Consider the following 23,233-nt stretch of genomic DNA (forward strand, 5'->3'; position numbering starts at 1 on the left):
ATTATGTAGTTTCTGAGGCATAGTGGAATTTCTCCCACTTTTGCATTTTGTTGCACGTTCAAATGCATTATGATAATACTATGGTTTGGATGAAATACATCGTGGTTTATCACTGCAGTTGAAATTTTTATGTACTGTTTTTGGTATGTAAAGCAATCTCATATTATACCTTGCTGCAGGACTGTCTATAGATGACATTTAGTTGTTCAAAAGTGCCAGTTTCGCTATAAAATGCCGTGTAAGATTGTCAAATCTCTCTCTCTCTCTCTCTCTCGCTCTCTCTCCCCTTCAATTCCTGGCTCTTGACATGGTTGCAGTAAGATGTTGACTCTAGTCATATCATCCTATGAACTTTGCTGGAATTGTAGAATGGGATCCTGGGTATCATCAAGAAACAGGGATAAATGCATAAAGCAATGTTGGTTATGATTCATTATCAATTAGGTTATATCCATACTACTTACCTTTATTGGCCCAAGAGAGTTATGTGTTAAATAGTCACTTTCACATATGTGGATTGCTTGAATGTTTACCAGTCCCCCTTTTTTTTTTGTTGGTACCGATGATTGTCCTGTGAATATTCTTGGTGCATTCTAGTGAAATCTTTATGTAGCTGCAAACCTGCAAGTTTTAGGTGAGATGCATAAAGTTACATGTTTTTGTTGCAATGACATAATAACTAATTTGTTTGATTTAAATTCAAGTTTCAAGAAAAGAAGAAAATTTTTGAAGTCTCAAATCTAAATTGTCTAGGGAAATGAGACAGCACTGTTTCATTGTGTGCATGTACAATGTACATACTCCATCTCTTTATCTCTCCTCTCGGTCTCTCTTCCTCCCATCCTTCTCCTGTGTGTGTTGATTTGGATGGTTATATCCTAGGTAGTCCCAGGAAACCTATCAGGGTTGTATTTAGTGAAGATGATGTGAATTTGTTTGCAAAACCAGTTGTGATGAGATGGAGCTTAATGATGGAAATTAGGGATGGCTAGTGGTTGTAGGAATATTGTTTTCATGCAAAGATTCCACACAGTCCCTTTTAGACATATAGAATCAAGGCACATCGGAGGACCAAAGCAGTGCCTGGGTTTCTCTCCAAGGTGACCAAACTGATTGAGTTGTTCGTTCCTTTGGCAAGAAGTTTTTACATTTTGTGTATATGAATCTCATTTTTTCTTGAGTCTGTTGATCAGAAGGAAGAAAATTATGTGGAAATAAGAGGGGCTTTAACTTAGAGGAGCTTTGAGGACGTGCCAATCTTTCTTAACATTCTGGTTTAGGTCTTACAAAGTAAGTGAGAAAGACTGTTGGAGGCAGTAGAGGGCACATTGGTTGGTGGTTGTACAACACATGGAATGTGAGTTCTAAATTCACACTGGTTAGGAGATATAGGTATGACAACATTTGTAGCAACAAAGTAAGAAATCAAGTTTACTATTGTCATCTAAGGGCTAGAGCAGGGCTTTCAAATTCTAGGTGAGTGGTTTAGTAGATTTGATCACTTCCAGACTTGCTAGAAGTGGTTGTGGATGGAAATTTCATCCGCGATTTAAGTAATTTGCCAGGAGATATGATGTTAAGGCATATTCATGTAATTAATGTTGAAGGATGCTTTAGTACCTTTTGCTCAAACTTTTAAAACCCAAGTTTTGTTTCCCTTCCTAGGAACATGTGCTGTGCAGAGGTTCCGAGCATCCATGTATATATACTTGCATGTGTATTCACTGAAACTGTTTATGGAACTTCAAGTTAGTAAGCATGCTGAAAATAACATATAAAGGATAATAGTTAATATTTCACAAGGAAATTCGTGGGATGATAGGCTTCCTAGCAAAAAAGAAACAAAGAAAGAAAGACAATGGATTAATTAGTTACCAGTGTACCCCAGTATTTCCAGTTTTTCTAATTTTTAGACAGATCATTGATCATTGATTGATGGTTTCTCAAGGGACCTTGTGGCCATAAAGATCTTAGTAGTAGAAATCCTTTATTGTTTGCAGTGCTAGTTAAGGATAATGGTTGGCTGATTGTGACACCAAGTGCAAATATTTATGCATTTTTTTTTAAAAGAAGAGTTTGGATGCAGTTCCATGTTGAGTGATAAGATCAATGTCATTGTCTTTCTTGTTTTAACTTCGAAAAGAATTGTAGTGGCATTTCCTTGTTTGATATGGTGAGGGACAGGAAAGAAGCTACATTATCATTCTTTTAGTCCATGGAGCGCAATGAGTTGAAGTTTGATTCTCCCTTGTAAGCTGGAAGAAAGCAGTTAAACCACATGTAGTGATTAAGTTATAGCATGGTATTATCTCAACTGTCTTCATGGGGTGAGTTTAGTCAGCCTGTCTATATGCTAACTTTTGTTGAATAAGAAGGGAACATCTATTAGATAGTGTCGAATCATTTTATGATGTGACAATGCACAATTGCACATTATTGAATAGGGTAGAAAACAGATTTCAGGTCCTTAGTGATATCCCCTCTTCATCACATAAACTGTTTGTGTGCTTGCAGAATGCTTGTGTTCTCTTTATCATCAATACTAGAATTCTACTAGCTAGCTCATGGACAGATTTTTGAGCTGAGATAGATTATGTGATTCTAGATGAATCATGCAGAATGCCTTCTGCAGTTTCATTTTCTCCCCCTCTTTTTCCTTTTTCTTCAATTTTTTGTTTTGTGGTTACTTGTAGTGGAATTGCACTTTTGCCTCTGTTTGATGGGTCCATCTTTTGTGCATTATTGTTATTACGCTGAGAAAAAGGCAGTTTAGGAAACAGAAATGATATCTTGTATTTTAAACTTTCTAAAATAGTAAATGGAAAAGGTCATATTATCATAACCACTAAGACCATCTACTGGGTAAGACTGAGTAGGGACACCATGGTTAAAGTTATTTTGTAGATTTGAAGTTGATATACTCGTGTAAATAAGGAAATATTCCACAGCTTTTGTATGTGCTAAACTTGCTTTTCCTATGTTTGTGGATGGTGGTGGGAGCCATAGGCCAAATGGTGCAACCCTCTTTTCTTTTTTGTGTCGTCAATTTTCCTCCCCCTCCCCCTCCCCCTCTTTTTTGGGACAATGTGGGAAGCTTGGGTTGTCATGTCCAATATAAGTGAACTTTATGGTTAGACTTTAGATATTATGGTTGTAATGAGATGTGTGCCTTTATGCGTCAACCAAAATATGAATCTCATCCTTAAATTTTAGTATGGATAGAAGGTTAAAGGCCAAGATAAATAGTTGATGTTTGTGATTTACATGTATTTGTTCAAATTTCTTCCCCTCTAAGTAACAACTTCTGAATGTAATATTTAGTAATGAATGAACAACATGTGTACTGAATGTGGAGGAATAGAATGTGCTATGATTTACCATGTATTGAAGAGGGCATGTTACAAGAGCGTAGGTGAGTGATAAGTGTAGGACGTGTGCCTGAAGGGCAGTGGCAGCAGTGTGGTTCCAGGTACTGTCAAAAATTTAATCATATTCAAGTGGGTGAGTCTTAGAGTGGAGGGGGAAGAAAAAAAGTTCAATTTAGAGAAGGTACACCAAATAAGGATCAGCTTCATTTTTTTTTTTCTCGTTGCAGAAAAGAGATTCCCTGTCCCCTGCTTTAAAAAATGATGAAAAATGAACGTTTGCTTGCCTCAGATGGGCACCCTGCTTGAAGGATCAAGCCTAAGTAGCACAGACATAAACACGCGACATACACAGACATGCCAACATGGCGATTTACCCAAAATGTAAGACATTTATGCCTGGAACATGTTAAAACTTTATATTTTTATAAATTTAGTATATGTAAATTACATGAATAATTTATTCATATGTAATGAAAATAAAAGTTACACAACACTCATTAAAATTAAAATGCCTTAAATGTCAAGATATCATTCACATAACAATTGCATACTAAAGAATGAAAAACAATTGTAAAACACTGAAATCCACATGATGTATTTATCTTATAAATATTTCAAAACATATGCAGAGTGCACAAGCTGCATTTCAAAGATTATAAAATATTATTACTAAGAAATCACGTAAGTCGTGCTCAAAGAGTTTAAGAAGTGTTGTTGAAGTGTTTGAGAAGTGCTTGTAAAGTGTCCGATATTATGAATTTATAATTTTAATTAGACACGTTGATGAAGTGTTGGACACTTTTAGGAGTGTCTACGGACTGTCATGTCTGACACGGGTTTTCGACATGACACGCCTCCTTAAAAATTTTCCGTGCTTTTTAGGATCAGGCTGATCTACACAATATTGTGATTATTAGTTTCGCACATATAGTTGTTGAATCTCTTAGTAATTCCTTCTCTTGGACACCCTTTTCTTTTTGCTCTTTAGCAGGATTTGCCAACTGAAGTTTATTAACTGTAGGTTCTCTTACATGCTATAGTGGCTAGCAAAATGCCAACTGAGAGAGAACTAATGGTCCAAGATTTAGGTGGTATCCCAAGACTGAAGAGATTGAATTCCTCTCAGGACACTTTTTTCAGAAAAGCAGAATGATTTTGGCACTCGGGGAGGTTGGATGTTAAGTAAAGATGTATCAGATTGCCATCCAGCATTCAGAAACTGCCAAGAACCCTCCCAGATCTTTTAAGTAATGCCGCTTTGTCTGTTGTTTCATGCATGTACAACATGCTGTGTTTTGCAACTTGTGTGAATATTTTGGGTGACTTTGTTATCTTGGTTCTGCATTTTTTCTGAGATGCTTCATAGTCCCTTTAAATCTTCAAACACTGCTGAACTTGTCTTCATTGTGTTGTCAAAAGAGAAAGAGAAAGTAATCCCTGATTAAATTTAAATTATGCTTGCAAATTAACAATGCCTCTTGAGGATATGGCTTGCAGTGAGGTTGCATATCAGGCAATCAAAGGACTAAACGGCTATCTTTTTCGTTTCTTTCTCTATTCTATAATTATCCTTCCAAGACTTCTCTCTTCTAGTATGAGCCAAATTTTATTTTTCTTGTACTTCCTGCAGTATTCATGCTGATTATGGTCATGTAGCTATTATTTTTGATATTTTTACTTAAAATTTTAAAACTATATTACCAGCTCTGAACTTTAAAGACTTAAATTTTGTATTGATTGTTAACTTGCCCTTTACATTTATCTGTATTTTTGTTCTAGGGATTGGTATAATCTTGAGAAATCTAAACGGGTGAAGGCATTTCGTTTTGGGGAGTATGATGAGAGCATTGAAACAGCCAAAGCTTCAGCAGCTAATTCTTTGAAGAAAGCAGTGAAGTATGCTCGGCGGGAAGATGCCATTCTTCATGCTCTAGAGCTTGAAAGTGCTTGCCAATCCAAAGATCGTCCAGACTTCTGCTCAAAAATGGATAAATCTGGTGGTGAGCGACATCTTGTCAATGAATCACCAACAATATCTCATTCTAGCAAAGAAACTGAACATATGGATGAAGAATCAGTTAGTTTTGAAGGCGATTCTAGTTCAGCACAGGAATTGTCTCAGTCTGGTGTATCATTTGAAGAGCCAAATCAGGCCTGTGCTTCTAGAAAGCAATCTGTGCAGGGGAGGCAATGGCGTACCCCAAATGATTCAGAGGATGATGGAACAGAGGGACTTAGGCGTATGAGAGGGCTTGAGGATCTGGGGATGGGCGTAGTGTCATCATTGAAAAGGAAGAGACCTCAAGTGGCTCATGTTCACGAGTTCTAAAAATGGAAACATCGTTGTCGTCCCTTGACAGAGGTTTTGGAGAGTATAGCTATGGTGCCTGTTCCAGTTATGTGTGAACAACTTCCGAGTCCAAGTGGATCACCTCTCCCAGGAGTATCTGACAGCAAGGTTTCTGGACTAGAGTCAAATGAATCAAAGAGAAGTTTCTCAATGGTACCTAATAATAACTCTGATAGTACGGGAGTTTCATGTGAAAATAGAATCTCATTGAATGCATCTGGACAGATTTCTGATGCATCTCTTATTAATTACAATCATAAGGAGAACGAAATTTCCAGCATGTCAGGGGTACCTGAGAATGATTCTTCTGACAAATTATTTGACGTGCCATTTGTTGGGGAGGAAAAGCACCTTGGAGGTATGCTTGATCATAAATGTGAACTAGCCCATAGATTTTTTTTTAATATTTTGTATCTTTCTTCTCTCTGTGTCTATTTTCTATTCTAATTTTCAGTATGATATTCCCTGTGTCAATAGAATGACAAACAAGCACAATTTATGCTCTTTCATCCCTTGTCTTGTGAAAAGTGGGCTTGAAACCATCAATGTTTATTTAATGATAATTAATATGATCACTGAACTATATTTTTGATTCTAGGAAGCCAATAATACCCATTTTCCCTGATCATGAAGATGATTGAATTTTCATTAGTAATTAAAGAAACAGTTTCTATTTCTACATCTGCAGTAGAGTGCTGCAAAAAGGAGGTATGAAGTTTAGTATTAGAGTCAGGATTTTATTTTATTTTCTTGGAGTGGGAGTTTCCTGTGTAATTTGTTTTGCTACTTCTAGTGACTGCATACCTTATTCTATTCGGTTTTTCTTGACATTATTAAGTATGTGATTTTTCATGGATGTTTGATCCATATACTTCTTGCTAAGAAAAGATTGCTACATTGCTATTGACACAAAAGTGGCTTCTTTCATCCGTGCACAGGTTTGTTAAATTGTTAGGCAATGTTGGAAACCCATATGTTAAAGAAAGAAAAAAAGGAATGAGGAAACAAAATAGGGAAAGAGAGAATCTCCAGAGAAGATAGGAGTGAATTCTACTTAGCAAAGCACAAACAACGAAAACAGGCTCACACAATGAAGAATTCTGAATGGTGTGATATTTAAGTAATATTTACCATTTTGGTAAGCAATGCTGAACTTAATACGCCAGTAGAGGTATGTGGTAGGTCATGCTTGGTATGTGAGAATGCGTTAAAATGAAATGCCCATTCGAGCTTTCCATTCACAATTTCTTTTTATTAATATTACAGAAATATTAATCTGTGGTCTAGATTCATTCCATACATGGACTCCACAATACACCAATTGAATCTCAACAACACTTTTCCATCCTGGTTAAAAATTATGGACAATTTTTTTGGTTAAGTTGCTTTACTGGTACAAGATAGCTGAGTAGGAATGGTGATTCCATTAGAATATGCTACTCCATGTGGTAGGGAGTGACCATTACAATACCTAATGGAATAACATCAAAAAACGAGTTTAGATCTAATTATCTTTCTTTATCACTCTTTTTCTATATATATATATATATATATTATATCGAAAATATGTGTTGGTATAGGAAACAATCACATTTTTTGCGAGGAACGTTGCCCTTTAAAACGGTTGTGGAGATTCCTCGCGAGTGTGATTCACTATGGCATTGATGTAGGACAACTTGCTGGATTTTTAAATGGAGGCTATTTAAGGGCCCAAATAATGAGTAATTTAGGGTTTGAATGGTTAAATTGAAGACTAATAGGTAGGAGATGGGATTTCGGTTGATTTAGGGGTGATGGGATATGATTTTGGGCCTGAAAAGTTCACATTTAGAGGGCTATAAATAATAACTTGAGAATAGTAATTAGGGTATGTGTGCAAAGAGAAGGAGAAGAAATGGAGAGAGAAAGAGGTGCTCCACCTTCACAAGGGTTAGGCCAATCACACAAGCACAATCTCAAATAGGAAAATTTAGCCAAAACCCCTCTATTGAGCCCTTCGTTGATGAAAATGACACTCCTAGAGTTGTCAAAGGCGCGCCTAGGCGCAAGTCAAAGCGAGGCGCAGCTTCTGCAACTGAAGGGACCCAAGGTGAGGCGAGGTAGATGAGTCAAGCACCTTGGTTGAGCCTTGGGTTAGGCGCGAACTGATGCAAGGCGATGCTTAAGCATGCCTTTCTGTATTTTTTTTTCCCCTCCCCTTGATGCTTATCAAATGGCTTTGCTCTGAGTTTGAACGGATCCAACACATACGATTGCAACTCATACAACTCAAAACCCAATAGTCGAGAGTCAAAGCCCTAAAATATATAGAAGAAAGGTGTCGTCTCTTCTCTTCACACAATCTGCAGCTCATCGCGACTTCGTCTTTGATTGAGGACTTCAACTTCGGCTTTAGGTGAGTCTTCTTCTTCTTCTTCGTCCTTTTTTTTTTGGTCTGCTTATTCGCTGTGCTGTTGGGTTTTTTTCCCCCCCCCCTTCTCTTTCTCCTCCCCTTCTTCTTTGTTGGGTGATGTCGTCTCGTCTCTCTTTTTTCTTTTTTTTTCTTTTTCCCTTCTTCTCCTTCTCTTGTTCTTCTTTGTTGGGTGCTTCTTCATCGCTGCTGCTACTGGGGACTTTCTTTCTTTCTTTTTTTTTTTTCTCTTCTTCTAACTCTTCTCCTCCTCCTCGTCGTTCCCCTTCTTCTTCGTTGCTCTCTGTTTTTTTTTTTTTCTTCTTGTTCTTTTTTTCATGCTGTTGTTGCTCTCTGTTCTGTTTAGGGAAAAAAATTACAAATAATTAATTAATCACACATTATATTACACTAAAATTATTTTCCATTTATTAAATTTATTGTGTAGAAAATGACATCTAAAAGTAATGCTCACATTTGAGAGAACAGCCAAAATTAAAATTATTTTCGTTTTTTTTTTCCTGCTGCTGGGTGTGTTTTTTTTTTGTGTGTTGCTTCTTCATTGTTGCTGCTGCTGGGGACATATTTTTTTTTCTCTTCTTCTTCTCCTCCTCCCCCGTCTTCTTCATTGCTCTCTATTTTATTTTATTCATCTTCTTTGTTTAATGTTACTGTTGGTTTTTGTTTTGAGTCTGTCTTTGTTAGGGAAAAAAATTACAAATAATTAATTAATCACACATTACATTACACTGAAATTATTTTTCATTTATTAAATTTGTTGTGTAGAAAATGACATCTGAAAGTATTAGAAAAGATTTGGCGTGGAAACATGCCCATTTGGTAGAGCCCAATAACTTAAATAAGTTTGAATGTAATTTTTGTGGTAAAGTGTCAAATGGAAGTGTTTATCAGGTGAAACAACACCTCGCGAGAGGTTATAGAAATGTCATTGCTTGCCCAAAGTGTCCAGTCCATGTAAAAGAAGAGATTAAAGAGTTCATGTAAAAAAAAAAAAAGATGTAAAAAGAAGAAATGAACATGTTGCCTGATTTTGATGATATGGACATGGAAGATGAGCATGAAGATGATGATGTTCAGATCAATGTCAATCAATGCTGTAAGTTGACAAGTACCAGTCAAGGTTCATCCAAATCCAAATCAAAAATGCCAAAGAGAAAGGGGCCTATAGATGTTTATTTCACATCCAATCCTGAATCAATGGTGAAAAAACAAAGAGACCAAGCAAAAGGGAAGCAAACACAAATTGATGAGATTTGCAAGGTGGATGTATGATGTTGGTATCCCCTTTAATGCTGTACATTATGAGAGTTTTGGATCAATGATTGAAGCCATTGGGCAATATGGTCCCGGTATGAAGCCACTAACCTACCATGAAGTGCAGGTTACCCAACTCAAAAAAGAGTTCAAACATACTGAAGATTTGATGAAGAATCATAAAGAGGACTGTGCAAAATATGGGTGTTCCGTAATGGCTGATGGCCAGATTGATAAGAGAGGGAGGACATTGATTAATTTTTTAGTGAATTATCTAAGAGGAACCATGTTTGTTGAGTCAGCTGATACTTATTCAAAGGATCGACAGAAGCTATTTGAATTACTAGACAAGTTTATGGAGAAAGTTGGAAAAGAGAATGTGTTGTAAATTATCACTGATAGTGCTGCAGCTAATGTGTTGGCAGGTAAGAATCTTTCCTCCTTCCTTACTTCACAATTGTTTACTCATAGTTTGTTTTGTAGTTAAAATTTAAAAACTTGAAAATAATAATTCTTTTGTACATTATAGGGAGCTTTTTGGAAACCAATTATGAACACTTGTATTGGACACCACGTGCTGCTCAATGTTTGGACTTTTGATGTTAGAAGACAATTTCAAGATACCTCGATTGAAAAAGACATTTGAAATGGGTATTGCAGTACATGGCTACATTTACAACCACCCTACTTTGCTAAACATGATAAGGCGCTATACAAATCTCAAGAATTTGATCAAGCCTACAAAAACTAGATTTGCAACCGCCTTTCTGATTTTGTCTAGAATGCGTTAACAAAAAAACAATTTGAGAAAGATGGTCACTTTCAAAGACTAGACCTCAAGCGAATGGGCAAAGGAGCCACAGGGTAAAAGAATGGCACAAACTTCGTTGATGCCTTCATTTTGAAATAATGTTGTGTTTGCCCCTAAGGTCTCGGGGCCTTTCGTCAAAGTGCTTAGATTGGTTGATACTAAGAAGAAACCTCCCATGGGATACATTTATGAGGCAATGGATAGGGCAAAAGAATGCATTGCAAGTTCGTTTGATCATAAAGAAAACAAATATAATGAAATCTTTGAAATCATCGGCAAAAGATGGGATGTTCAATTGCATCAGCCTTTACATGCAGCTGTGCATTTTCTTAACCCAGAATTCTTTTATCCAAAAGCGTTAGAGGTGCAAAAAGATCATGCAGTGATGAATAGGTTTTATGAATGTATGCAAAGGTTGGTCCCAGATGTTGCTGTTCAAGATTTGACCACTAATGAGATGAGAATTTATACGAAGGCTGAGAGCCTTTTTGGCAAGCTTGTTGCGATTAGGCAAAGAAATACAAGGGCACCAGGTAATATATTATAGACTTATAGAGTTTATTTTTAGTAATATTTTAAGTTTTAGTCAAACTCAATACTTGGTAACAATTATTTCTAACTAGTGATTATTGCAGTTGATTGGTGGGCGTCATATGGTTCTAAAATCCCAAACTTGCAAACTTTTGCCATAAAAGTCCTTAGCCTAACATGTAGTTCATCGGGGGGTGAACGAAATTGGAGTGCATTTGAACATGTAAGTATTTAACATTCTAACCAATTTTTGGTGAATTCAAATATTTTTTATTCTCATTATATAGAATTTAATATCTTTCTAATACTTGCAGCTTCATAGCAAGAAAAGAAATAGATTGGAACGTCTCAATGATTTGGTGTTTGTCAAATATAATAGAACATTGAGATCTAGATATGACATGCGTAACACTTTTGATCCCATATATTTGCAAAATATTGATGAAAGCAATGAGTGGTTGCTTGGGTTGATGGATGGAGAATCGGATGAAGATAATGAGCCAATGTTTGATGATGATGATGGCTTGACATGGTTCACTGTTGCTAGAACTTCTGGAGTAGAAGAAAGTAGTCATGCAAGTAGAGCAACAAGTTCATGCTCAAAGGCACAATCGAGGATATCTAAATCATCAAAATTAACCCCACTTCAATTAATAGATGAGGAGGAGGCGGGTTCAGATGACACAGAGGAGGAAGATGTTGAGGGATATAAATCAATTGATGGAGAAGAAGATGATGGTTTGCTTGCCATTGATGTTGAGGATGATGATTGACTGACCTAACCTAACATTTTTTATGATATTGATGTTTTGAAATATTAAGACTTATGTTAGTATTTGTTAGATATTTATGTTTTGGATGTTTAGTGTTTATGTTTTTTTTGTTTTTTTTTTTTGTTGAATGTGGATTATTTTATCTTTAAAAATTGGAATGATATGTAATATCCACTTTCATGGCTTTGAGAATTATTTTATAATTTGTCTTGATTACTTTTTGTTTTAAAAAAATTGTCTTAGTACTATAAAGGATTAGTCTATGTTAATTTATTTATTTTTTTACAAAGACTGTGCGCCTTGTTTCAATAAAGCCTGCGCCTCGCCTTGCGCCTAGGCCCCAAGAGACCTTCAGCGCCTTCGTGCGACTTGAGCCTTTAAAAACCCTAGACACTCCAACAATTTTTATTGTGTAAAGTCTACTAAGATAGTTTTTCTTGCAAAAAGGACAAGAATACTGTGCAGGTGCATTTTATTGACAAATTTACCCATTTTGTTGAATTCAGTAGCGATCGTTTTCATCTAGTTTCTACAATACTGTTGCGGTATGATCAAGTCACATTCATGATGCCATTGTCGATCACCAACTCCTTTTTCCTCTCTCTAAATCCACACTCTCTAGAATTAGTGTATAGAGGTAGCAACACCATGGCTGTTACGCTCAAGTCCTTCACGCTTACAAACCCTAACCCTAGCTTTAGTCCCTTCTCAAAGAGAGCTTCAATGGTGTTGTGTCCCTAACAGACATCTCTTCGGTTCGAATCTCTCATCCGACCTCACAGAATCTCCGTTTGTCCGAGGGGACTCAGCCTTAGTTTACTTCATTTGCATCAACAAGGGTTTCGGAACTGGTCGGTGTTTGCATTCATAGCCTCGCACAAGGAATCGAAACCTTCAGAAGTTGAAGCGAAGGAGCGGAAGAGTGATCTTCAAGCATAAGCTAAAAAATCTCAAGAAGCATGGAAAAAGACTCTAGCCTCTTTCAAAGAACAAGCATCGCCGATCCACTCCTCGTCGACCTAATCAACTCTCTTTACATGCCCTGTTTAAGAAGACAGTAACATGTTACTGTTAACTAGAGTAACATGTTATTGTTACGTCAATTTTGACAGTAATATTTTTTTATTTTTTATTTTTAAAGAATTTCATAATCAACATAGATCTTGTTCCATAGATCTTGATAAGATGATTCTGAAAATACTAATTTTATTAAAAACCAACATCTAGATCAAAAGTTATATCATTTTAAAGTTTAAAATATTAAATTTGTCACTAACTATATTTTGGTAATAGTGGTATTTACTAGACTTTTTAAGGAATTTTTTTTTGAATTTGTCCTTAATGCATTAAAATTTTATTACGAGGGGGCTTTGACCAAATCCCCCTCTCAAATTCTCATATCATCAAACTTTTTCTCGAATCATTGAGATTACACATTTATAGGCTAAGACTCCTAATTCTATAAGGATCAGAACTCAAATTTAGAAACCAAGATTATTTGGTTACTGCTAATGTTCTAGACCCAGCTCCAAATAAAATTCAAGTAACATTACTTGACCCGCAAGACAACCCGTGGACCATGACTCCTTCTATTCGTGTTCAACAATTATTGAAATTATCATAATAACCCCAAGTACTCGAACCTAATATGATGATGACACATAGTAATTTAAAATAAACACAATTAAAGGCTAAAAAATATTCCAAAACTTCAATCCATGATGACATAAACATGCTCTACACAAAAATTCAAAATTGCTCCTTTTCTTCTTTCCATGATCTTTATCAGGCATTCTATTATTAAGAGTAATTTTGGGATTTAAATGGTTGGGATTCGATTGTGCTCAATTGAGGTAACTATTGCTCTCCTTGGAAATCTATCTCTCATCTTCTTCCTTTATGTTTTTTTTAGCTTTGAAGGTAGAAACGGTGAAACGTACAAGGTTATGGGAAGTTGGAGTGAGTGATTCCTTTTTCAAAACTTTGTTCCCACGCTTGTATTGTTTGGCCCATTCTCTTAATGTTTCAATTGCTTTCATGGATTTTATCAAACATAATCCTTTTCTTATATCTCAATTTGATGAAACAGAGTACAATATATAGAGATACCAAAAAACTATTTTAAGAAGCTAATCTTAGTCTATACAATATTTAAAGGCTACAATCTGTTGGTATGAGTTGTAAAGGAAAAGTGATATGTTGGCATGGGGTGTAAAGCAAGAGTGTGTTGGACTCATTCTAACACAACAAGAGTGATATGTTGGCATGAGGTGTAAAGCAATAGTGTGCTGGACTCACTCCAACACTCCCCCTCAGGTTGGTGTGTATATGTCTTTAACACCTAACTTGTCAAGTGAGTCATTGAAGTTTCTACTGGAAACTGCTTTGGTAAGAATGTCAGCCAGCTGATCTTCAGATTTAACGAAAGGAAACTAAATAATCTGCTCTTCTAGGTTCTGTTTGATGAAATGTCTATCTATCTCCACGTGCTTAGTCCGGTCATGTTGAATAGGGTTATGAGATATGTTGATGGCAGCTTTGTTATCACATAATAAATTCATTGCAAAATCAGGAGGAAAACCGACCTCTGTTAGCAAACTTCTAAGCCAAAGAAGCTCACATAATCCTTTTGCCATGCCTCAGAACTTAGCTTCAGCGCTGGACAATGCCACTACCTTCTGCTTTTTACTCCTCCATGTAACCAAGTTTCCTCCCATAAATGTGAAGTAGCCTGAAGTAGACTTTCTATCCAAGATATTTCCAGCCTAGTCTGCATCCGTGTATCCTTCAATATTCAGATGAACGTTCTTGGAGAACATTAGTCCTTTTCCTGGTGATGACTTTACATAGCGGAGAATTCTAACTACGGCACCCATAGGATCTTCACTCGGATTATGCATAAATTGGCTTACCACACCTACAGCGTAAGCAATGTCTGGACGAGTGTGAGATAAGTAAATGAGCTTTCCCACTAGTCTTTGATACCTCACCTTATCAGCAGACACCTGATCTGAATATTCTCCAAGCCTATGGTTCTGCACAATCGGCGTATCCACAGGTTACACTCTAGCAATCCCACTTCCGTCAATAAGTCTAGTACATATTTCCGTTGAGAGAGAAATATGCCTTTTCTTGACCTCGCCACCTCTATTCCTAGAAAATACTTCAGCCCTCCCAAGTTCTTCATTTCAAATTCAGCAGACAATTGCTCTTGTAGCCTCGAGATCTCATCGGTGTCATCTCCAGTAATTATCATATCATCCACATAGACTATTAATGTTGTCATCTTGCTTTGTCGATGTTTTAGGAAGAGAGTATGGTTAGAGTTACTTTGGCAATAGCCATACTTCCTCATAGTTGAACTAAATCGGCCAAACCATGCTCGCGGTGACTGTTTTAGTCCATATAAAGCCCTCTCCAATTTACACACAATTTTGGTTCCAGACGAACCTGTGTATCCTGGCGGAATATCCATGTATACCTCCTCGTCAAGGTTTCCGTGAAGGAAAGCATTCTTCACGTCGAGTTAATGTAGTGACCAGTCCAAATTTGCTGCAAGACATAGCAAGACTCTAATGGTATTTAGTTTATCTATTGGTGAGAAGGTTTCTGAGCAGTCTATGCCATACGTTTGGGTAAAACCCTTTGCCACAAGTCTCGCCTTGTATCGGTCAATTGATCCATCAGCCTTGCATTTTATAGAGAACACCCATTTGCATCCCACTATTTTTTTCCTTCCGGTAATGGGACCAACTTCCAGGTATTATTTTTCTTTATGGCTTCTAGTTCTTCTTGCATTGCTTGAGCCCACTTTGGATCAGATAACGCCTCCTCAGCACTACTGGGAATATGGCAGGAGGATAGTGTTTGAGTGAAAGTCTTGAGCGGCTTGGACAGACCTTGAGTAGATACATAATTTGTAATTGGGTACTTGGACTTTCTTTCCTTTTCATCTAGGTTGTATCTGTTTGGTGGTTTCCCACGATTGTGTCTAAAAGGCAACACATAACCAGTAGAGGAATCCAAGATATTAGCATGTAAAGGTGCAGTAGGAGTACTTACCTCAGGGACATTCTTAGGAGGAGGAGGGTCTTCGGGTACTGAGGAGTAAGGGGACCGAGGGTACTCTGTAGTTCCTGGTTCTTCAGCTTCTTCATTTCCAGGTTCTTCATGTCGCAACTCGACATAGTCAATTTCTGGTGGTACCTCATGTGGTTCAACCTCTCTATTTCCAGTCTCATGCTCACCTACGGGGGCCATCAACCAATTCGTCTCTTCTACGTGAGGCTCCCCATGAAGGGAAGAAGTGGATACCGGGGAAGGATAGAAATTCTCGGACTCAAGAAATGCAACGTTGATGGTGATATAGGTGCGGCGGGTAGTGGGATCATAGCACCGAAAGCCTTTTTGATGGAAACCATATCCCAAAAATAAGCACCGAACGGCACAGGGGTCCAATTTGGTACGTTGATTTTTGTGGAGGTGGATAAAAGCAACACACCAGAAAATTCGAGGAGGAAGCATCACTATTGAAAGAAGGGATATATAAGTAGAGAGAATATGTAAGGGGGTTTTAAAGTGTAAAATTTTAGATGGGATACGATTGATTAAGTACACGGCAGTAGCCACCGCAGCCCCCCAATGGTAACTCGGCACCATTACTCCAAGGAGAAGGGCACAAGCTGTTTCCAAAATATGCCGATTTTCCCTCTCGGTGACACCATTTTGTTGGGGTGTTTGAGAGCATGAGGTCTCATGGTGGAGGACATGGTGTTGGAAATAGGCCTGAAGTTGGTGGTTGATGAATTCGCCACCATTATCGGAACGAAGTATTTGGATCTTGGAAGAGAATTGAGTCTGAACCATGGCATGAAATGCTTGAAAAATGGTGAAAACTTCGTCTTTGGTTTTAAGCTGATAGAGGCATGTCATCCGAGTACAATCGTCAACAAAAATTACAAACCAACGATGACCAGAGGAAGTAGTGGTCGGAGATGGTCCCCACACATCAGAGTGTATCAATGCAAATGGAGTATTCGTTTTATTCAAGCTAACTGGATAAGAAACTCGGTGGCTTTTAGCCTTGATACATGTATCGCATTTAAAGTCGACATGCTGTAGACGAGAAAACAAAGATGTAAGTAGATGCCAGAGATAGCCAAATGATGGGTGCCCCAAATGCCTATGCCATAGCCAAATCTGTCGTTCATGGCTACTGGTTGGATGGTGAGTGTGATTGGCTCTGCCTGGGCTGAAGTCATCAAGGTAGTACAGTCCCCTCCTCTTAGTACCACGCCCAATAATCTCTTTGCTGAGAACATCCTGAAGAAGACAAAAAGTAGAGTATATCAGGACAACACAATTAAGCTCTTCAGTAACTTGACTCACAGACATCAACTTGTTGGAAAGAGATGGAACAAGAAGTGTGTGAGCTAGAGAGAGAGAGGAAGATAGGGGCACAGTTCCAGCCCCTGTGACTGGGTAAGTTGCACCATTGGCATTGGCAATGCAAGTCCTCCGTGGCTGAGTTGTGTTGGAGAAGTTATTTGGATCAAATGTCATATGATCTGTCGCTCCGGAGTCGATAATCCAAGCATCATCATTCCGAGTAGTAAAGCTGTAAAAAACTTGACCACAATTACCTGGATTTGGGGTTGAGGTAGAAGGTGCAGCCACGGGAATAAGAGAAAATTGAGATTCAGCCGTGACCACCGCTGCTCGACCTGGGACATCCGCAGTGGCAGGAGCATCTCGTTTCTTTCGGGCTTGTAAATCGTGCCACCAATCTGGGTAGCCATGTAATTTGAAACAAATTTCCCAAGTATGTTTTGTACTCCCACAGTGAGTGCACTTATTCCCATCAGAATGACCTTTGAAACGTGAGGAGGACCCAAAATTGAGCACATTTTGTGACTGGCCAGATTTCACGCCTTTGATGGTCATAACAGCACCACTAGGCACTGCGCCTGCTTCTGATATCATCACAGATTGGCGGAGATCTTCCCTTCGAATGTAAGCATATGCATGCTCAATTGAAGGAAAAGGTTTTAGGCGAAGAACATCGCTCCGAACATGATCCAATTGATCATCTAGTCCATCAAGAAAAGTGTAGACTCGCTCCTCCTGTAAACTGGAGTTGTAGTTTTGTATGACAATTGCACATTTCATTGGATTCGGTCGACGAAAATCAATTTCTCGCCACAGGCCCTGTAGATCGTTATAGTATTTTTCTATAGATCCGCTTGCTTGTTTCATTCGAGATGCACGACGTCTGAGCTCGTATACCTGCAAGGTGTCAGTCCCATCGAAGTAGGTTGTGGCAGCAAAATCCCATACCTGCTTAGCCGTTGGGTAGCGAATAAAGTTCACGACCAAGGAATGGTCCATGGAGTTGATCAACCAGCCTTTCACCATGGCATTCTCAGTGCGTGATTTACGAAAGGAGGGATCGGTTTCTGGTGGTTGGGGGTCGTCTCCATTGATGTATCCCAGTTTGTCTTTTCCTGAGATGTACATCTCAACAACCTGGGACCATAATCCATAGTTGGAACCATCCAACTTGATGCTGATAGGTACCATTGGGGAATCAGTGATGAGAGAGGAAGAGGTCTGAACCTTTGACAAAACCTCCGTTATTTTTTATGTTAGATTATCAAGGATGGTTTCAGTGGATTCAGCCATGGAGGCCGAGAAAAATCTGGACCCCTGTCTGATAAAAAAACAGGGAACCCAAGATCTTGCTTTGATACCATATCAAACATAATTCTTTCAGCCCAGTCTGACTATCAAACATAATTCTTTTCTTCTATCTCAATTTGATGAAATAGAGTACAATATTGTAATAACCCTGACCTCCGATTAATGCTAAACCATGATTATTTATGCCTAACAGTTATTTAGAAGGAATCCGGAATTAAATTGCATGTGTATTGCATTATCTTAGTGTTTTTATCTGTTTGCCATAAAATGATCTGTTCACGTTTTAGTTTCGGTTTGCGAATTGGAAGCCTTATCGGCGACCGATACAGAAATTGATTAGTGTTTTATACTACTCCCTCCGTCCCAAAATATTGGTCCCTTTTGGGGAATCCAACTTTTTTTGGTAGTACACTTATTGCATTTGAAAAAAGTTGGTTTTTCAAAATTACCCTTTTGATAGTACATTTTTTGGGAATATCAATGTCATAATTGTACTTTTTAAATTGTTTATTAATTTAAAAGAAGGGCAAAATAGGAAATTTACATTATTTTTGTACTTGATTTATAAAGAGGGACTAATATTTTGGGACAATGAAAAATGGAATAAGGGACTAATATTTTGGGACGGAGGGAGTAGTAAGAATATATGTGATTTTATGGTATGTTTAATTAGAATATGATTTGGTATGATTAAATTGGAATAAATAGCGCTAAATTACATTAGTTAAGTTAATTACGAAATTCCCATTGAGTGGCCCACTACCTAAGGCAACCTTGAGATTGATTCATACATTTGTTGCATCATTTTCATCCATCTTCCTAAGCCAAAACCGACTAGACAGAAGAGAGAGTTAGGAGAAAATAGAGTTCATCAAGATTTGGCTTGGAACTTAGGAGAATTGAAGAGGCTTTGCAAATTTGAGCTCCTAGACTTGGAATTCAAGGTTTAAGGTAGGAGATTTCCCTTTCAATTGTGAATTTAAGATTAATTCTTGCATGGTTCATGGAAGATTAGAGTTTAAGTCTAGAATTGGTTTAAAGAGTTGGATTTGAGAGTGAATTCATGCATGCATGCACATATTCTTGGATTTTGGAGTTGTTCTTCATGAATTTCCACATGCATGTCCATATTTTTGTTATAGTCCGTGAATTCATCCTATTCTTGAGCTTAATCTTGTTTTGGATCATGTTTTGGAGCATTAGAAGTCATGAGAATTCATGCATGTTATATTTAAGTTATGTTCTTGATATTTTATTTGAAATTGTGTTTAATTGACTCACTTTTGGGCTTTGATTTTACAAATTGATCTTTGAAACATCTTATCCTATGATTTTACAAGTGTTTTCCAGAAAATGGGCCCAAGAGGTCGAGTTTTGAGGTGTTGAATGCTTGGTTTGAGCTTGGGAGGCAAATCTGGAAATTCCAAAATTTGGCTTCCTCGCTTGAGCGAAGGATTCCACGCTCGAGCGACCATCATTTGTTCAGAGCTCCGCTCGAGTGAAGGAATGGTGGCTCGAGCGTAAATTCCAAGCTCTCAGGTTTTTGGTGCATGTAGACGCACGCTCGAACGAAAAGCTGTGTCTCACGCTCGAGCGAGCATCGAGCGGGCATCGAGCGTAAAATTTCAACAACCAGTACTTTTACATTTTTACAGACCACTCGAGCGAAGGAGTCTACGCTCGAGCGACCCCTCTGTTTTGACAAGCTCGCTCGAGCGAAGGAAGCTACGCTCGAGCAAGACCCCTATTTTCAGCAGGTTTTGAAAAATGTTTTCCAAGACATCTTTGCATCCTCATTTCATCCTAGACATTCCTAGGCCATGTTTAAGACTCTATAATGAGGATTTAAGGTTAGAAACACACTAAGAACCAATGACGTAAGTTTTGTGCAATTAGAATGTGTGTTTCAAGTGTGTGTCCGTTATGTGTTATGTAGGTCACGTGCCGTGTGTCGTGTGATCAATCTGCTGCGTCTGTCTGTTTCAAGGCCAACTGTGAGTAATAATTTAGTAAAGTTATGTTCAAACTATATCTACTTTATGTGTGACAAAATAAGATCTGTTTTCCGAAATATTATGTTCTGTACAATGAATGATTGTTCAATTTCTGATATGTATTCGTGACATCCTTAGCATCATGTGATATCTGTTAGCTGTTACCCGGTATCGGAGGTTTCTTTATGGAACTTATTTCTGTCTGCACTCTGTTACTCGTACCGGAGGCTCTGTCACGGGGGCTCAGCTTCTGTTCTGTTCTGTTACCCGTATTCGGAGGTTTCTTTATGGAACTGGTTATTCGTAACCTCACGTGTATACGTTCTGTTCTGTTCTGTTCTGTTACTGCTAATGGATGTATCACGTAAACTTAATCATGACTTATGATTTCTGTCTGTATATGATCTGGACAAATGATGAATTTGATACAAATCTGAATTATGATTTTCTGAATCTGTACGGACTCATTCATTGAAACCCTTTACTCTATTATTATTCACTGGGTTTCGTTCACAGTTTATATTATGTATGTAGGTGAGCCGGCATGTAACCAGGGCCAGAGTTGACGGCCTTCTGTTCTGTTTTTGTCAGCCAACTGTTGTGCCTCCCGAGGAGGTTCCGAACAAAGCCTAATGCCATGGCTGTTTTTGTATTCATGCTAGTCTTGTGTATGCTCTGTACAGTCAGGTCTTGGGAAGTACATTCTATAAATACCTTGTAAATATCATGTATCTGGACTGCATGTTTATGTATGTACAAATATGTTTTGAAATGTTCTGTCCCATGTACGTTATCACAGCTCATTAGACCTTGTCTATTTGTATTATTGTTTCTGCAGCCCCTTATTATTTGCTAATCTGTTCAGAGGCCTTTGGTAATCCACGGCTTACTGGCCGGTTACGGTACTAAACCTACAGGGGCGGGTTTGGGTCGTGACAAATATATGGAGATACCAAAAAAATATTTTAAGAAGCTAATCTTAGTCTATACAATATTTAAAGGCTACAATCTGTTGGTATTGTAAAGGAAAAGTGATATGTTGGCATGGGGTGTAAAGCAAGAGTGTGCTGGACTCATTCCAACACAGCAAGAGTGATATGTTGGCATGAGGTGTAAAGCAAGAGTGTGCTAGACTCACTCCAACAGATTTTTCTCATATGGCTTCAATTTCATGGAATTTTAACTATTTTTAGAAATCTCAATTATTGGGAGGTGAGGGATTTAGTTTCGTTGTTGGCTATTGTCAATAGTTTTTCCTTGAATTCTAATGTTTGTGACAAGAGGGTGTGGTCACTTAAAAATTCGGGGTTATTTTTATGCAAAACCTTTTTTGACATTATTGATGATAACCATAGTGCCCCTCCTTTTTCTTTTTCTTTTTTCATCATAAACATATTTGGAAAGCAATTGTGCCTCTTAAAGTTAAGGTTTTTATGTGGATGCTATCTCATAATAATCTCATGGTAAATGACATTTTTCAAGTAAGGAGACCCAATTGCTTTCTTTGGTCTCAATGGTGCATCATGTGCAAGAGAGGGGAAGAGTCTTTGGATTACTTGTCCTTGCATTGTTCGTTGGCTTCGATTTTATGGAATATGGTTATTCATGATGGGGCAAATTTGTTGGGTGGCACTGAACATGTGTTTCCATTTGCTTTTGATCGACTTTTGGGGCTTTCGTGGTGATAAAAAGGCAAAGGTATTATGGTGATGCGGCGATGCTTCCTTTATGTAATTTTTGGGTCATTTCATTGGAGAATAATGCAAGGATATTTAAAGACAAGATGAAAATGTAAGTGCCTTATGGGATAGAGTTTGTTTCTTGTCTTCCTTCTGGACTTTAGTCTCCTCTCTTTTGAGGGTGGACCCATCCTTTTTGATCTCTAAGAATTGGTGGGCAGGTCTGACATCAAGTTTGAGACTGTTTTATTTTCTTTTTCCTTTTTGGCGGACTCCTTGTCCTTCGTTTCTCTTATAGCTCTTTTTTTTTATTTAATTATTTATTTTTTAATGATAGTCTCTTTGTTGCCATGACAAAAAAAAAAAAAGTAAGGTTCAAGTTCACGAGCTTGGATTTGAAACAAGCTATGCCGATGCGTCTAAGCGATGTATATAGAATCCAAGCAGGAAGATATACAATAACATCACTTCAAGAGCCCATATTGTCATTAGTTATCACTCTGACAACCTATGAAGCACCGACACTCGAAAAAAGTGTCGTAATCATGCCAGACACACGGACACAACAAGGACACGTATGGCGTGTCCCCCCAATTTAATTAATTTATTTCAAAGGGACCTGTCGGGGACACTTTGTGGACACACTATGGACATGTTAAGTTGTCTTTCCCTCCATTTTCTTTAGTGCTTTTGATGAATGCTGAATGTTTATTATTTTTTTCTTAGATTTAAGTACTTAATAGATTATCTATAAAAAAAATAAAAAAAAATAAATAAGAGAGATATAAACTATAAGTGCTAATTTAAAAGTGTTTTTTTAAAAAAGATATATAGAATTAAAGTTAGTTTTTTGTTAATATTGATTGTTTATGGATGCAATATTAATCTAGATAGCAAATAAAAATATATTTTATTGTCGTGTTCCTGCCATGTCTGTGTCCCCATTTTTTTGAATTTGATGTGTCCTATGTCTGTGTCCGTGTCTGCATCTGTATCCGTGTCCGTGCATTGTCGTCCTTTCTTCTCTTTACCTCGTATCAATACCCATTGACTACCATGACCACTGCCCACATGCCTATCTTTCTCATTTCTCTACCCTATATCAGAACCTGTCTTACCATTGACCATAGGTAACACATTGTCATCTCCTCCTCCCTATTGTAGATTAAGACCAATGTCACCATCAACCACTGCCCTCCACCATATATAAACCAAATATTATCTTCATATTCTTGTCTCTACCCCCTTATCACTACCCCATCTTGCAGTTGTCACAAGAAGCTAAAGCCATCAACCATGGCAACCACTATATACTCACTTAACATCTTTCTTTTCTTATGTTTTCCCCATGTTACTTTAACCAC

The 23,233-nt window shown here is 37.7% G+C and overlaps 1 non-coding gene across 1 annotated transcript in view; it reads left to right on the plus strand.

The window, feature by feature from the left end:
- The first annotated feature begins 248 nt into the window (after nucleotides 1-248).
- The window catches only part of LOC114320852 (uncharacterized protein At1g51745), a 51,375-nt gene continuing 28,390 nt past the window's right edge, over nucleotides 249-23,233 (plus strand). Inside the window, exons 1-2 of the transcript XR_014365912.1 lie at nucleotides 249-4,615; nucleotides 5,148-6,076. This is a non-coding gene — a transcript (uncharacterized protein At1g51745). The remainder of the gene's footprint in view (nucleotides 4,616-5,147; nucleotides 6,077-23,233) is intronic.

This window comes from Camellia sinensis, chromosome 4 (genome assembly GCF_055761805.1).
Source record: "Camellia sinensis isolate YWXY chromosome 4, ASM5576180v1, whole genome shotgun sequence".
NCBI classification, from domain to species: domain Eukaryota; kingdom Viridiplantae; phylum Streptophyta; class Magnoliopsida; order Ericales; family Theaceae; genus Camellia; species Camellia sinensis.